Source organism: Neophocaena asiaeorientalis, unplaced genomic scaffold (assembly GCF_003031525.2).
Source record: "Neophocaena asiaeorientalis asiaeorientalis breed wild unplaced genomic scaffold, Neophocaena_asiaeorientalis_V1.1 scaffold533, whole genome shotgun sequence".
NCBI lineage: Eukaryota > Metazoa > Chordata > Mammalia > Artiodactyla > Phocoenidae > Neophocaena > Neophocaena asiaeorientalis.
The window spans coordinates 916,658-934,400 of NW_020172671.1; the positions used below are offsets into that span (position 1 = coordinate 916,658).

At 36.5% G+C, this 17,743-nt stretch overlaps 1 protein-coding gene across 2 annotated transcripts in view; it reads left to right on the forward strand.

The window, feature by feature from the left end:
* The window catches only part of CSMD3 (CUB and Sushi multiple domains 3), a 1,062,125-nt gene that overhangs the window by 686,110 nt on the left and 358,272 nt on the right, over positions 1-17,743 (forward strand). The window lies entirely within an intron of this gene.

The window sequence follows — 17,743 nt, forward strand, 5'->3', positions numbered from 1 at the left end:
CTTTAGGTGCAAGGTTAGGTTGTTTATTCATGTTTCCTGTTTCTTAAGGTGGGCTTGTATTGCTCTAAACTTCCCTCTTAGAACTGCTTTTACTTCATCCTATACATTTTGGGTCGTCGTGTCTCCATTGTCATTTGTTTCTAGGTATTTTTTTATTTCCCTTTTGATTTCTTCAGTGGTCACTTCGTTAGTAAGTAGTGTATTGTTTAGCCTCCATGTGTTTGTATTTTTTACAGATCTTTTCTTGTAATTGATATCTACTCTCATATATCTCTCCATCTATTGGTATCATCTTTAATTTCTTTAATCAGTGTCTTATACTTTTATGCATATAGGTCTTTTGTCTCCTTAGGTAGGTTTATTCCTAGATATTTTATTCTTTTTGTTCCAATGGTAAATGGGAGTGTTTTCTTAATTTCACTTTCAGATTTTTCATCATTAGTGTATAGGAATGCAAGAGATTTCTGTGCATTACTTTTGTATCCTGCTACTTTACCAAATGCATTGATTAGCTCTAGTAGTTTTCTGGTAGCATCTTTAGGATTCTCTATGTATCGTATAATGTCATCTGCAAACAGTTTCAGCTTTACTTCTTCTTTTCCAATTTGGATTCCTTTTATTTCTTTTTCTTCTCTGATTGCTGTGACTAAAATTTCCAAAACTATGTTGAATAATAGTGGTGAGAGTGGGTAGCCTTGTCTTGTTCCTGATCTTAGTGGAAGTGGTTTCAGTTTTTCACCATTGAGGATGATGTTGGCTGTGGGTTTGTCATGTATGGCCTTTATTATGTTGAGGAAGGTTCCCTCTATGCCTACTTTCTGGAGGGTTTTTATCATATATGGGTGTTGAATTTTGTCCAAAGCTTCTCTGCATCTATTGAGATGATCATATGGTTTTTCTCCTTCAATTTGTTAATATGGTATATCACGTTGATTGATTTGGTGTGTTTCTCCTTGGATTTATCCTGTATGGGCCTGTCTGTGCTTCCTGGACTTGATTAACTATTTCCTTTCCCACATTAGGGAAGTTTTCTACTGTAATCTCTTCAAATATTTTCTCAGTCCCTTTATTTTTCTCTTCTTCTTCTGGACTGCTATAATTCAAATGTTGGTGCATTTAATGTTGTCCCAGAGGTCTCTGAGACTGTCCTCAATTCTTTTCATTCTTTTTTCTTTATTCATCTCTTCAGTAGTTATTTCCATATTTTATCTTCCAGGTCACTTATCCGTTCTTCTGCCTCACTTATTCTGCTATTGATCCCTTCTAAAGAATTTTTAATTTCATTTATTGTGTTGTTCATCTCTGTTTGCTCTTTTTTTCTTCTAGGTCCTTGTTAAACGTTTCTTGTATTTTCTCCATTCTATTTCCAAGATTTTTGATCATCTCTACTATCATTACTCTGAATTCTTTTTCACGTAAACTGCCTATTTCCTCTTCATTTGTTAGGTCTGGTGGGTTTTTGCCTTGCTCCTTAATCTGCTGTGAGTTTCTCTGTCTTCTCATTTTGCTTAACTTACTGTATTTGGGGTCTCCTTTTCGCAGGCTGCAGGTTCGTAGTTTCCGTTGTTTTTCGTGTCTGTCCCCAGTGGTTAAGGTTGGTTCAGTGGGCTGTGTAGGCTTCCTGGTGGAGGGACTAGTGCCTGTGTTCTGGTGGATGAGGCTGGATCTTGTCCTTCTGGTGGGCAGGTCCACGTCTGTTGGTGTGTTTTGGGGTGTCCGTGGCCTTATTATGATTTTAGGCAGCCTCTCTGCTAATGGATGGGGTTGTGTTCCTATCTTGCGAGTTGTTTGGCATAGGTTGTCCAGCACTGTAGCTTGCTTGTCATTGAGTGGAGCTGGGTCTAGGCATTGAGATGGAGATCTCTGGGACATTTTCACCGTTTGATATTATGTGGAGCTGGGAGGCCTCTTTTGGACCAGTGTTCTGAACTTGGCTCCCACCTCAGTAGCACAGCCCAGATGCCTGGCTGGAGCACCAAGAGCCTGTCCTTTACACAGTTCAGAATTAAAGGGAGAAAAAAAGAAAGAAAGAAAGAAGAAGATAAAAGAAAGTTATTAAAATTAAAAATAATTATTAAGAAAAAAAAATTTTTAAGTAATAATAAAGAAAAAAAATGGACATGCAGAACCCTAGGACAAATGGTAAAAGTAAAGGTATACAGACAAAATCACACACTGAAGCATATGCATACACACTCACAAAAAGAGAAAAAGGGAAAAAAATATATATATCGTTGTTCCCAAAGTCCACCTCCTCAATTTGGGATGATTCATTGTCTATTCAGGTATTCTACAGATGCAGGGTACATCAAATTGATTGTGGAGATTTAATCCAGTTCTCCTGAGGCTGCTGGGAGAAATTTCCCTGGATTTCTCTTGTTTTTACAGAAAGAGTGTTAGGAGTGTGTGTGTGTGTGTGTGTGTGTGTGTGTATGTGTGTGTGCGCATACACTGATGCAATTTATGGGTAACCTAATTCACAGCCATCTCCAGATCCTTTCATATACCCACATCTTTTCTGAGTACCAAGTCCGTATTCCCAGCTGTGCACTGGCCCTCTCCACATGGATGGCCTTCCACAAGCACACTGACTTCACACTCCAAAACAGAACTCGTTATCTCTTCCGCCAAGTCAGCTCTCCCTTCTGCACTCTTTCATTCAGATATGGCATCATTCTCATCCAGTCATTCTGGCTAGAAACTGTGTCACCTTTTACTTCCTCCTCTCTCTCTTTCTCTCTATCCATATTGGAAAGTCACTGAGACCTACTACCAAAAGCTATTGCTCAAATTTACCACCATTTCCATTCTCATTACCCTTATTTTAGTCCAGCTCTTATTAGTCCTCATAAACGTTACAGCTCAATAATGATAATGTGTGTTAGGCATTGTGTTAAACAATATATATGTTTCCCTTTATATATTCCTTTTAGAAACCATTTGAGAGAATGTTATTATCCCATTTTATAAACTATCCAGATTAATTATTTAAGTTGGTAAAGAGCTTGAAGTCAGCTTTTTTCTGATTCCAGCTCATGTTTTCTCAATTACATGTATAATCCTACTATATCATCTCTTCTTTGCTAGCTGGACTACCTGTTTCCAAATTTCCCTCATCTAGTTTATCTTCAATAGCATTACTAATTATATTCCTTTTTGTAGATGAGTAACAAATTACTACAAATTTAGCAGTTTAAAACAGCACATTTACTTTCTCTTGGTTTCTGTGGGTAGCGAGTATGGGTGTGGTTTAACTGGGTCCTCTCTTAGGGTCTCACAAGGCTGTAATCAAGATGTTGACCAGGGCTGAATTCTCACCTGACATTCAGTATTCTCTTCCAAATTCACATTGTTATTGGAAGTAATCAGTTCTTTGTGGTTACAGGACTGAGGGCTTCAGTTCTTTGCTCAATTCCTAGGGACCATCCACAGTTCCTTGCCATGTGAACTTCCCTAGCTCAGATGCTTCCTTCATCAAAACATCAAGGAAAGTCTGTCCAGTGAGTCTCTAGCAAGATGCAGTTTTGCATAATGTTATAAAATCACAGGAGTAATGAGAAGCAAGTCTCAGGTCCCACTTAACTCAAGGGGAAGGTACTGCACTAAGGCATGAATGCCAAAAGGTGGGTATAATGGGAGGTTCACCTTAAAGTTGACACCAAGTAACCTTAGAAAGATCAGATCATCTGTCTATTCCCTGCATAAATCAGTAGGTGATTTCTCATGCCTATTAGATACAGTTGAAATTCCCGAGTCCTTTCTTAGGTTGGCTTTACTGCCCTCTTTTTAGTCATTCCCCTATATGCATCCTGGAATAATACATTGACAAGATGCCACATGCCATTCCCAAACACTCCAAGCACTTTCTTCTTTTTAAGATGCTAAGGATGTGTTGAGGTCTACTCTATATGCAAATGATCAAACTCTCACTTGTGTTGGCACAAGCAAACAAATAATGTCTTTATCTCTAAGAAGGTACATGCAAAGATACAGTGAGAGAAAGCACTGATAGCATTGTTCAGTGTCTGGAGGAGGCTTTGCATTTTAATCTGTTGAGCTGTTATTTCTACCACCACACCGTAGATAAAGATGCCATTATCTCTCATTATTTAGTTATTATTGTAATAGCCCAAACAGTCTCTAGTCTCCATTTTTGTCCCTTTTCCCCAAACTAAATACTAGAGTCAGAATGAACTTCCTATGATACAAATTTGATGATGTCACTCTCTTGTTTAAAATTCTACCATTGTTCTCCATTGCCCTCAAATTAAATTCTGAATGTTACCCTCTTACTCCTATCCACCCCATAAGTTCACTTAAATGATTTATTCTTCAGACTCATCTTATTTACCCATCATAATATGAAGCCTTTCTTGACCTTCAAAAAGTGTTGGATGTCCTTCCTACAGGCTGCATGTGCTTTTCTGTATTTACCCTTTCTGGGATTCATAATGCTGTATTGACTTGCCTTTTTATCTATATCAGTGTTTAGCATATAGAAAGCTTTCAGTAAACTTGTTGAGTTGATAAGAAATGAATATGTAATAGGGGCAAAGCTCCTTTGTTTTTACATTTTCAATTTACTAACTTTAACATAAACAAAGCTGTACTCCAGAGGTACTCTATTCAGCCTAACACCAATAAAGGACTATACCTTTTCAGCCTGGACCATCACACTATTCCTTAGTCTATAATGCATTTGCTGTATGGATATTAACACAGAACCCCTCAAGTCTAATAAGTAAATCAACCAACCAATGAACAATAAATAAATTTATCTCTTTTTTGTTTCTATCATAATGTTAAGCTCTAAGAGGAGGCTAATAATTATGATAAACAAAAAAAGATAAATTTATAAAAATTGAATATGGTGAAAAAATATTGTACCTCATATCTGTATATGGAATAAATCTTTCCCAATATGTAGTGAAATTCAGAGCTCAACAAGGAGACTGGCTGACTTTTTTTTCCCCCTAATGGAATGAAAAGGAAGGGAAAATATATGCCTGATAGAAACTGAGTATCCACAATTTTCACTGTAAACATATTAATAATATTTGAAACAGGTTAGATTGGGAGCAAATTTTTGCTATATGTAAATATGAACCATAAAAAATAAGCCAGTGTAAATGGGAAAAGACAATGCACATTTCTTATTTAATATAACTACATTGAGGACTGTGAGCTTAAATTCTTCTCATTCATTTAGGATTTATAAACAAATGGATTTATGGAGAGCCTTTTATAATCTAAGTGAGTAATATAATCTAAGTAAGCTCCTGAACTTACTTTATTATACTGTAGTTGGCAAGTGAATACATGCTGTTGTATCTGATGGCTGTGACGCCGTTGAAGGTAACGGCTGTATCTCAGTTATCTTTGTACCTCCTGTGTGTTTGCCACAATCTCTGACATATTACAGGGGCCCATTCTGAGCATAAGACAGTATAAAGTTAATTCACCATGTGATCATCATGAAACAAGTTAGCGTAGATCGTGACTTACCTATAATGGTGATTCACTCACAACGAGACTCATTGAAATGATCCTCTGTGTTATTAGAGTCTCAGATTTATTTGGACAAATTCAAAAAAAAATTTTTTTCAGAGCCTGAAATAGCAGACTTGTAAAAACACTTCATTTCCCTTATATGTTCTCATGCTCTGACTATAAATCTTGTTGCAATCCAAAATTTGCCTGCCAATTGGAAAGTCAGAAGATAAGTTAGTTCTGGGATTACATAGAGGATACAGACTTCTTTAGAGAGAGCTGAGTTACAAAGAGGAGCAGGAAGTGGAGTATATACTGGAATCTGTGCTTCAGGGTCACATCCTTAAAGCAATTGCAACAGTAAGAGTCTCACTTTAGAATCACAAAAGTACCAGAGGCACTTGCTTTCTCTGCAACCTCTAAGTGACCTCTTACTGCTTTTGTGGAGAATTATGCCCATGTTCAGAAATACCTACAGCATGCTAGTTCTTCACCTGTGTCTAATAAACTTAACCTAGACGTATTGGGAAACATGCTGGAAAAGGGAGAAATGATTAAACCTATAAGTAGTGATTTAAAGAAAAATAAATGCAGTATTATTAACCTGGAAAGCATGAAATTCATCGGCTTTGCATTAGACAAAGTAATTTTGGTTTTTAGTTTAATATGTCTTTTTATTTTTTAATATGTCTTTACTTAATTAGAAAGTGATTTGTCCCTAGCACATATTAGTGCCAGGTAAGAAATATTTTACCTGAGGTAATAATAAAAGCTAATATTTGCTGTGTGTTTACTACATGCCTGACATGGTCATATAAGGTTTGAATAAGGACACTGAGGCATAGGGAGGTTAAGTAATTTATATTAAGAATTTTTATTTGAAGCTGATTATATTGGGAGCAAATTTTTTGCTATATGAAAATATGAGCCATAAAGAATAAAAGCATTAAATAAGCCAGTGTCATGATATTCTGTACATATCCCCAAACTTGTTCTTGCTTACAACAGTGACATCTGTAGCTCTCAGGAAATGCTGTCTTTGGCAGTGCAGATAACTGGAGGAGATAGTTAAATGTTATTGTTACTTGTAACTGAATTACATTTTGATGCCCTGTCTCAGGAGAGGGTAGGATTTAACTAAAGTTGCAATAGATTGAGAGTACCTAAAAGCCTTTGAAAGTAGGAGGAAAGGTCATTGTTACATAAGGCAAATAACATTTTAAAATTAATTCTAATTCTGTTTTTTGTAAAGTCCATGTGTCTGTTTTGTGTATATGTGTGTATAGATTTTTTTTTTCATTTCAGCCTCATAATATTGAAAATAACACCAAAAATATGTATGTTATTAGTACAGAGGTTGATTCCTAATAAATGTTTTTATTATTTGTCATCTGGTAATACACTTAGCTAAGATATGTTCAAATGTACCTAGTGCTTTGAAAACAGACAAAAGCACACTGGAACAGAATAGAACTATCAATTAGTAACTGTGCATTGTGCTAAGGAACCAATCTGCCTTAAGTTCAGTGGCACTAATGGGGGTAGGTTTAGGGTGAATCCATGAGAGTAGGACAGTGATTATTCTACCTAGTAAATGCATTCAGCCCCTAATCAAGGGTATGTAATAAAATGAATTTCACTTTTTTCATCCTTATTTCTGTTTCTTAACTGTTTTCTCTTCAGCTCAAGTTTACCAATCTCAAATCCATCTCCTTCACTACAGGACAGATCAGCTAAAGTCATCTTCCTTTGTTTAATATACCAAGACAATTGTTGCCATGGAAATAATATAATGTTATAAAATAAGCATTGTAAGTTAAATCTAGAATCAAGAAGGGACATATGGGTCAGGTATGAGAGAGTGTGCTTATTTAAATAAACAATAGCCTAGATAATCATAAAAAATCTCAAGGTAAATTACTGAGAAAACACAAAGGAAAGTGAACTTCAAGCTTTGGGAAGTTATTTGCAGAATTTAAATATTGCCCTTCAAGCAGGTGTTTTAAAGGAAAGGAGTTAGGGGATTATTAAACCTCCCACAAACTAAATTTCTGGCTGCAAGCCATTTTCTACATCTCTGTATTGTACCCAAGTACCCTCTTTGTAGCTATCTTTGAATACCAGTTCAATTATTGGTATGCTCGATGTATAGATAACATTTTTCTCTTCATGTGTTTTAATCAGTCTACAAAAACTGTGTTTCTAAAGGTGATGGGTAGTTTTTATTTCATGCATTTTACTACACCTTTCTGAATTTGCACTAGTTAATGTTCTATTATGCTTGGCTACAGAATTCTGCAGGCATAAAAAAATAACCATTTCTTACCTTGTAAAATTGGAATCTCAACTGAGTCTAATCACAGTTTTCTAAAAATAAATCCTGGGTTTTGTTTGTCCTGAAAAACTTTTGATTTATTTTCAGATTTAAAAATTATAATGATAAAAACATTACCTGTTTTTCTGATAATGTAAGATTATTATAATGTTCAATTATGTTCAGTTATGGTATTTGAAACCACTTAATGACATTTACCTGTGTAAAAACGTTACATGAGGGCTTCACCACCATATTGTCTCCCTGTAAAAGGAAAAGGAAAGCCAGGTTATACATTTTTCTCCTTGGAAAATTTGTAGAGAAACTCCTCTGATTATGGTCTAGGCTGTGTATGCCACCTTATCCCAAATTTTTTAAATTCATCTAATAAATATTCATTCAATATTTGTTCCATGGTATTTTAAAAAACATCCTGCCTTCTTCTTTCTAAACAAGAGCAAATAAAAACTATCTGGTGAATTTTATAAAACTACAAACTCTCCACTTCCCTAGTAAGAGTCTCTCCTCTCTTACATCATTCCAACGCAACCACTCTTCCCCAGGAATCAAGATTACTGCACTGGTCAGCCATGATCAATAATGAAACCCTGTATTACTCTCAGATGTGTGGGGTTAAAACAAAAAGTTGAGATTCTCTGATGAAGAGAGAATAATGCAGTCCTCATTTTCTTGTGAGCTTGGAAAATATTAACATGCTATTATAGGTTCTTTCCTAAAGAACAATTTCAAGGATGTCATCACTAAATCTATCATTTTCTTTCTTTCTTTCTCTCTTTCTTTCTTTCTGTATAGTCCCCTCTCTGAAACATCTTCATTTGATTACATTTCACTTATTGATCTCAAATGCCTTCCTTGTAAATGTACAAAGAAATACCTAAAGAGAATCAAGCAGGAATAAAGACAACATGCAAATTTCTGAAGCCTTAATGAGCATCAAGGGATTTATGAGTTGTTGATTAGTCAAAACCAAATAGCCTAAATATGAAAATCATATCTTTAAAGAATTTTCAGTTTTTTAGTAGTCTGCCAAAAGCTATAATGGAGAAAGAAGAGAAATAATGTTGTTGAGTGTTTATAATGTACATGGCAGTGCACCTGGTACTATAAGGTTTTTCTCTCATTTACTTCTTACAATATCTTATTACCTGTATTGAGAAAGCAGTGTCCAAAGAGGTGAAGTAATTTACATTGTGTCTCAGCTAGCAAGTAAAGTATAGATCTGTCTGTCTTCCAAATCTTGTAGTCCATATTCTTTACTTCATACTTTATTGGAAATTTTCCAGCGTTGTAATAATAACACAGTCAAGTAGCATTACCGTTTTGAAAAGCGTGTTGCCATTCTGTGAACACTATTTGTTTTCATTTTCTTCAGGGGAAAAAAGAGAATGGTTTGGGGATTGAAAATAAAATTATGGAATTTGCCAAGGAATTTTTCTTTGAATTTGTTTACTTAATTTTCAGGTTAAGTATTTCTATGGTATTTAATCCATTCCAGGTTTTTGAAGGCTTTTAAGAAACTTTTTATTCGTTATATGCATTGTCCATAGAAATGTTAATAAAAATAACAAGAATCAAATTACAAGGAATATTGTGATATGATCTAGCTAGGGTTAGAATTATTATTTTTGGACATAGGTAATGATATAACATTGAATACTTTCAAAAACTTTAATATTTATTGCTTATGATATTTTTATTCCTTAGGAATATGTCCCACTCCCCCCAAAAAATGCTGTTCATATTAATGGAGTGAGTTCTCTCATTAAGCTCTCTGACATTTTAGCTTTGGGAAACTCTAAACCCAAGCCTTTGAAAGTTAGTCTTCATTCATTCGATCATCTATTCATTCATCTATTCATTAACTCACCAAACTTAGAGTGACAACACTGTTTGGCATGCTGTGTTAGGTGATGGTGATATAACCAAGGTAATTAGATATTAGTCATTATTTTGTTAGAAAACATTGATGGGTTTGATATATTTATCTGTTCTACCACCCAATCAAAAATTAAATCAATCCAATTCAACAAATACTTAGTGAGCACAGAGTTGGGTGACAAAGGTGAAAATAGAAAATGTACTTTCCTCCAAGATCTGCTACTCTATTTTAAGGCGAAATAAGATTAATTATGAGATGGAAATGAGAAATAGATCCCATAATATAGCAAAGAGGAATAACTTTATTTTGGAAGGATAGCGAACAGCTTCTCAAAAATGGCACATTTGTGAAAATGAGCTGAATTTTGCTAAATAGAAAAGGTGGGGAAGACTCTCTAGGCAAAGGATATAACATAAGTCAAAGAAGTAAAATTAATGTATCTACAAATCTCTTTTGTGTCTGAGTGGCTTTTTTGGAACTCTTTTTGAGTCCCAGTTCAATTAGAGATGTAGTCAATGTGTAACTAACCTTTTTATTTTATTTTTTAACAACATTGGCATATAATTGCTTTACATTGTTTTGTTAGCTTCTGCTGTATAACAAAGTGAATCAGCTATACATATATCCCCATATCCCCTCCCTCTTGCGTCTCCCAACACTTTCTTATTTCTGCATTTTTTTTTTACGAACCCGTATCCCCTGCATCGGCAGGCGGACTCTCAACCACTGTGCCACCAGGGAAGCCCTCTTATTTCTGCTTTTTAATCAATTCAGGAAGGCCATATTTCCTTCAATGACAGATAGTTCTTATTTCACACATTTTTCTGTGTTGTTCAGAAGCCTGCTTATATGTTTTATTAGAATTTATATATTAAAAGTAGCAACTCTGTAATATTCCATATGGTACAGAATCTGGACTTGGAAAAAAGATGCCCTAGGTTTAAGCCATGGCTTCACAACTTAGTGGTTTTACAAGTTGGACATGATATTTAACCCCTCTGACCCCCATCTATATAATGGAGATACAGTAAGAAACTGTTTAAGTTTATTACGTTTTTACTCTGCTGAGTGATTTACCTGTATTAATCCAGTCTTTTCCACGTGTATGATGTAGTTAGGTATTGTTACTACCTCCATTTTACAGATGAGACCAATGAAATACAGTGAAGCTGTTCACTGAAGTAGCTGAGTGCCCAGGATAACACAGTGCTTATTATCCAATTTTACATTGAGTTCTTACTCATTCAGCAAGAATAAGCTTAAATTCATTCTTTTGCATACAGATAAAAGTAGAAGGTCTCTGTCTTTAGGAAACTTGAAGCTGAAAATACATTTCTCATTGCTTGATGCAACAGGACAAGGGCTCTACAAACTGAGAGGCAGAGTTCGAATGACAGAAAATCTTGTATACTATGTTAAGGAGTAACTGAGACCCATTAAGATTAAGCAAAGGAATAATATGGTCAGATTTACATCTTAACAAGATCTTTCAGATATTTACATGTATGAATGATGGATTTGGGTTTCTCTAGCTTCAGTCTGCTATACTGAAATTAGGGAAATCCATTAGGAAGGGGTTCTAGTATCCGATACATAAGCTCATGGGCCAGAGTGGTAAAATTGAATAGGAGGGGGTAGTTTTAAGAACTGAGAATGTTTGTGCTAGAGATCTTCAGAATGTTTGATCATAAACCCTCCTTAATTTTCTCAAGTTACATGCAACAGCAGTTATTGCCAATTCCTGGAATCAATTTAGTGTAACGTCTCCAATTCAGAAGCAGAATCTTGGCTTCCCAATCAGAATTCACAGAACTCCTCTTTTGTATGCTTTTCCACTGCTTTTATATCATAGCCAGACCTCAGACCATTCCAAGAGCCAACTTCATCTTGAGTCTACCACAAAGAGAGAATAGGGAGAAATACACACTACTTGTGTGACATGGTCTCCATGTTCCAGATAGAGGAGAATTCCAACTGAATACACAATCTGGAAATAATGGGAGAGCTCCAGGCTGAGAAATAATTTACAGATTTTCTGTATATAGATGCTATTGAAAGCCATGGGATTGGATGAAATAAGCAAGGGAGTAAGTGTAGATTGAGAAGAAGCCAAGCTCTGACCTCACCAGTGTTTAGGAATCTGGGAGATGAAGAAGAACTAGCAAAGGAGACTGAGAAGGAGGGGTATGTAACATAGGGGAAGCACAAGTAGAGACTGATGTCCTAAAGGCTAAGGAAGAAAGAAAGCGTTTCAAAGAGAAAGGAGTAATCCCTGCCTCAAATGCTGCTGAAAAGTTAAGTTAGATGAGGGGTACAAATATACACCAAAATGTGAAAGTCATTGGTGAACTTGACAAATGCAGTTTCAATGAACTGACAGGGTGAAGGTTTGAGAAAATGGGAGGAGAATTGCAGGGTGTATATAGACAACTCACTTTGAGGAGTTTTCCTGGAAAGATCTGTGTAATGTAGTGGTAGCTCAAGGGGAATGTTGGATCAAGAGTTTTTTCCCCAAACTTTTTACGATAGTACCTTTCAGACTTGCTTCAAAGATGAAAAAATAGAATGTCCATATAGGTACCATAGAAGTTTAACAATTGTTGAATATTGCCATATTTGTTTTTATATTATTTTTTCTGCAAAATTTGAAGTTATTTTACAGACATCAGATATTTCATCCCAGAATATTTTAAGATGCTTTTCTAAAAATAAGGCCATCCTCCTACATAATTTTAACACCATTACCACACCTGGAATCATTTAAGGTCCAGTCCATATTCAAATTTCCCCCAGTTTTTCCACACACATTTATTTTTTTTTCAAATTAGGGTCCAAATCAAGGTAAGGCTGATATTTGGTTGTTATGATTCTTTAGTCTCTTATTATTTTTTCCTGTAACATGACTTTTTGAAGAGACTGAGCCACTTGTCATGCAAAATATTCCATATTCTGGATTTTTCTGATTATTTCCTTATTGTGTCACTTTTTTGGTTAGACCACTTTCCCATTCCTACTCCACCCCCACCCCTTTGCTATTTGTCCTGTAAAGAGCAGGCTAGGTCTAAATACTTGATTCGTTTTTGGTTAAACTTTTTTTTTTTTTTAAACCATAGTCGTTTGTGGGAGACGCTTGTACAACATTTTATATCTTATTAGGTGTTATATAAAACCTAGATATTCCACTGTTATGAACGCTGTCAGATCACATGCTTGAAGAATTTTTTTTTAATAAAGTAGAAGAAAAATGCCATATTTTATATGCTAATGAAAGTGGTCCAGTGAAGCGGAAACACTGATGAGGAGAAATTGATTGCAAATTAGTAGAGCTCTGTCTTTGGATAAGAAAGAATAATGTACAAGCAGAGGTGCAGTACAATGTACAAACCTTAGGAACACAAATGATCACCCCAAGTGATGGGTCACAGGAAAAAGCAGAGAATGTGGGCACAGACACAGGTGGGTGGGATAATGTAGTGCTGTGCTAATAGAAACTTGTAAGAAGTTTGCTTTTGATTAGTTTTCTCTGTGAAGTAGGAGGCCGCGATCATTAGCTGAGAGAAGGGTGGAGGAGGAGGCACTGGATCTTTTTTCTTTTTTTTTTTGCGGTACGTGGGCCTCTCACTGCTGTGGCCTCTCCCGTTTCGGAGCACAGGCTCCAGACGCGCAGGCTCAGCGGCCATGGCTCACGGGCCCAGCCGCCTCGCGGCATGTGGGATCCTCCCGGACCGGGGCACAAACCCGTGTCCCGTGCATCGGCAGGTGGACTCTCAACCACTGCGCCACCAGGGAAGCCCGGCACTGTATCTTTGAGAAGAGAAATGAAGGTACGAAATAGTTATGAAAGAGTGGGAGAGTGAATGGATTTGGAAATATCGAAAGCACGAAGAAATAAGACAAGAGTCATGTTTTGAGTGTGACAATGAGCCAGGAGCTTAAATCCTGTCAAGGAATGAAAAGGGTGGTAGGTGACTGCAACAGGAGAAGTACAGTCTGATAATATGTTATTAGAAGCCTGGAATGAGCGAAGGAATGAACAATGATGAGCAATAAGCAATCCTACTTCACCTTCAGGCCAGTAGGAAGTCAAGTATGGGAGGGAAAACAGCTACTACTTGACAGCAGAGACAGCAATGAAATGAATAAAGCAGCTGTTGAGCTTACCAAGAATTGATCTAGGATTTCACATATATGGCATCCTCACAGAAATCCTGTGTACGTACTCACTTTATAGATTCGGAAGCTGAGGCACAGAGAGGTTAAATAAAATGTCATGCAGTTGATAAGTGAAAGAATCAGAAATCATAGTTCGCAATCTGATTTCATGATTTCTGTGAACCATGTTGATTCAGCTGCCTATGTACATAAAGATTATCCAAACCAAAATAGAGGTACAAATCATAGAATTATTTGAAATGAACTGAGCGCCAGAAGAATTGGTTGTAAGCATTAACTATGAATATGGCTTGTAATACATGCAGGCATAGTTACAGACTCAGTATGAACACTCCTTTCTAGAATATTGATAAAACTTTTAGCCAGGAGTAACTTTAGTTAATGCCTTCATTATGGCTTAGGTCTCCTTTCTTTATGGTCCTTGCTCTTTGTTGCCACATCATCTGTGTCTATACTCCATGATGGTACAGATTGTACTAGTTGCTTTTAGGTTCTGTGGTACTTAAAGCTCAAAGAATTTGGGAACCCTGTCTAAGAAGAATAATGCAAAGTTTTGAATGTAAAATTAGGCACACAGCCTTGGAAGGAACCTGTGCACATGAGGGGCCCTAAAACTTAAGCTCCATTGGTAAATCTGGTTTGGGATAATTCCTGCTGGTATTCTGATTGCAGAAAAGTTGCAGTTTCTCCTTTTTCAAAGACATGATACCACTCTTTAAAATATCAGCCTTCTGTCTTGACTAGGACTTAATAACCATATTCTATTCCTTGTTCTATTTCTATTTCTGTTCCTAATTGCTCTTTCTCAATTTGGGTTAACTTGAGAGTTATAAGAAATTGAAGACTTCTGGGTAATTCTTTTACAATATGAAAGTCCTCTGCTCTCAACAGTCATTCTTTCATAGTCTGAATCTTATATGCCATGATTTCAGGCAGGAAAAAGTATCTTTGCGCTGATTCTTTTTTTTTTTAAACATAGATGACTCTTCCATCTTCATCCAGAGCACTTTCCTTAGTAGTCTTAACTCTCTTGTCAGGAGATCTTTCTTCCTTTTCCTATCACTCCTAATCCATGCATTGGCTACTTTCCTGAGTAACTGCTATTGAATTACTTCATGCTCTTGCTTCAAATAATTGGCATGGTAGAAAGACTTTGAAATTTCAAGTTAGAGGATCTGGAGTTAAGTAATAACTTACCACTTACTAGCTATGTTATCTTGAACAACCAGTTTGTATTCTGGCCTCAATAACGTGTTATCAAAAGGAAGACAATGCTTACCTTTGTGTAAGACTCAGTCAGAAGTATCTTACAGATAATCCCGCTGAACCCTAAGTGTTAGAGCTCTTTGATCATAGGTATTCCAGATTCACAAGTAACTACTTTATCCAGCATGAGCCTGTTGTTCAGAGGTAGCTGAGGCTGGATGGATTTCAGAAGCCGCAGCAGCAGATGGAGCCCCAATTCAGTGCTCCCCTCAGGCCTCTAGTTTGCTGGTCCCTCTCCTCCTAACCTCATGTTGAACTCGTGTTCCAATTTCCCCTCCTGAATTTTGACTTCAGCTACGACCACTCCAATTTATCAGGCACATTTTTATATACGTCAGCCTCAAAGGCAGAGTTGGAATAGAGGCCTGATGGATATCAGGTTTCATTACCTTTTCTCCCACAAATTTCTTCTGTTCCTGTATAAATATATGGATGCAAAGAGGTACACAAAGGACTCTTCTAGCTCAGTCCCACCAGTAACTGCAAACATGTATGTTGAAGGAAACGAAACGAAAAGTTAAAGGAAAGGTGAAAGTTCTTTCTTCATCTGCATTGTCTGAGTTGAAAGCCAAGAAATGGTCCTTTAAACACATATACATACTTGAGTTTCTTAGTGGATTCCTGTTTCCACGAATCAGTTTTCATTCTGAAGGTTTGGGTTAGAAAGGAATCCCTAGTGTACATTGTGATAGATAGTAAAAGTCATAATCGTTGAAATTAACTGGTCAATGTAATGGTCCTAGGATTTGGCTCATAGAAAGCAGAGGAGGACAGGTTAACTGCATGTGCCCTGGCAGTGGAATTTGTTTTTTTTTAATAATCTGAAATTTTTAGTTTTCGACCTTCAGGGATCAATGTGGAATGTGTCCTTTTAAACAACAGATGAGAGACTCTTTATTCAGTGAGATAATTATGGATTTGAAATTGCTATGTGCTCTATTAATGAACCGGAATATTTTTAGCTGTTGCGGGTTGTTTTCTCCGAGGCGTACTTAAACATAATCTACCCCGAATTGCAAAAGCTTCACTTGTGCTTAAAACACTAATTCATGCTCTTCCTCACTCTATTTTAATAATGGCCAGGGCCAGAAGTATGCATGTTTAGAGAAGTGGTAATTTTTTTAGTGTGAAAAAATAAAGTCAGTTGGCTTATATTATAGCATAAGTATTAATGTTTTGCCTAAAGAAGAAAAACTGTAGGTCAATATTATTTTCTCCTTGTGCTGAAACATGGGAGATTGTTTGTATATATTAATGTTAGTCTACTCCTCTCCCAACTACACATAATCTGTATTATTTTGTTGTGAAAATTTTATACATATATTACTATCAAATTCTTCAAGGAAAACAAGCCTGTAAGGAAACAGCTCTACTGTGTAGTAGGTTTCCACATAGGTCATGTGGGTGAAGCTTGTCTGTGGTCTGACCTAACTCTTGGCAGAATGTCCTGGGGTTCTTTCTGGAAGAAGGGGAGGTAAGCAGCCTGGTAAGGAGTTGGCATCAGGTTGTTTCTCATTCATCTCCCTAGTTTCAGTTGAGCCAGGACTTTTTGCTGCTCCCCTTTTAGGGTACATTTGCAAGCTTCTGGATAAGCCTTGGCTGGCTGTACTTTAGAGTTAGCTCCTCAGTGGCAGAGTGACCTGAACCCATGCCATCTGTCATCTGGCCTCTTTGGTTTAATGTCATCTGTGGGACAAGGGATACAAGGAGATGGCATTATGCTGATCTTATGTTTTCTGTATAAGTAATAAACTGAATCCATTTGGACCTGCTATCTCCTTACCAGCCAAATCTATGGAAGAGTGGCAAGACAACCCATTAGCTGCAGTAGTGACCCTTGCGGCTTTATTAGCTTTAACACTGCTTCTGAGGGACTGCTCGGCCACTTGACAATGCCATAACCCATTAATGCAATGTTCTGAAATCAAGCATTCAGTAAATGCCTATAGTTTATTTATCTTATAGGGTAGGGATGCTGTGTAGTGGGAATATATGCAACACAGGCATTTTCAGGATGTGTATGTTGATGTCATGTATTTCCATGACAGGAACAGCAAAACGGGAACAACACTAAAAAATACCATTATCATATGTGAGGATAAAATAACACCATAATAGATACCATTTATTGAGTGTATACCAGATACATGGCTCTGTTCCAAATCCATTACATGTGCTAACTGCTTTAATCCTAAAAACAAAACTGCATTTGGTACTATAATTATCCTTATTTTGCAGATGAAGACACACGAGATTAAGTAACTTGCTCGAGGTCACATAGGTAGAACCCAGGTGAGAACCCAGGTGTTTGGACTCTAGACTCATTTTTAATTACTGTGGTATGTTGTGCCTCTAGTTATTGAATGTGAAGTACACCAAACATTGCCATTTCAATGGCAGCTCGAAGAAGCTTCGTGGCCATTCTTCATGGAAATAATCTGCTTCTAATACTAAATAAACGGAGAATGAGATTTTCTTTCCTTACTTCCAGAGATAATAAATTGCTTGTGCCTTCTAGTAAAAACAAAACTTATACTTAGTTCCCATAAATATTATTTTCTTCTACAGATGGAATTTATATAACAGAATACATTAATTTC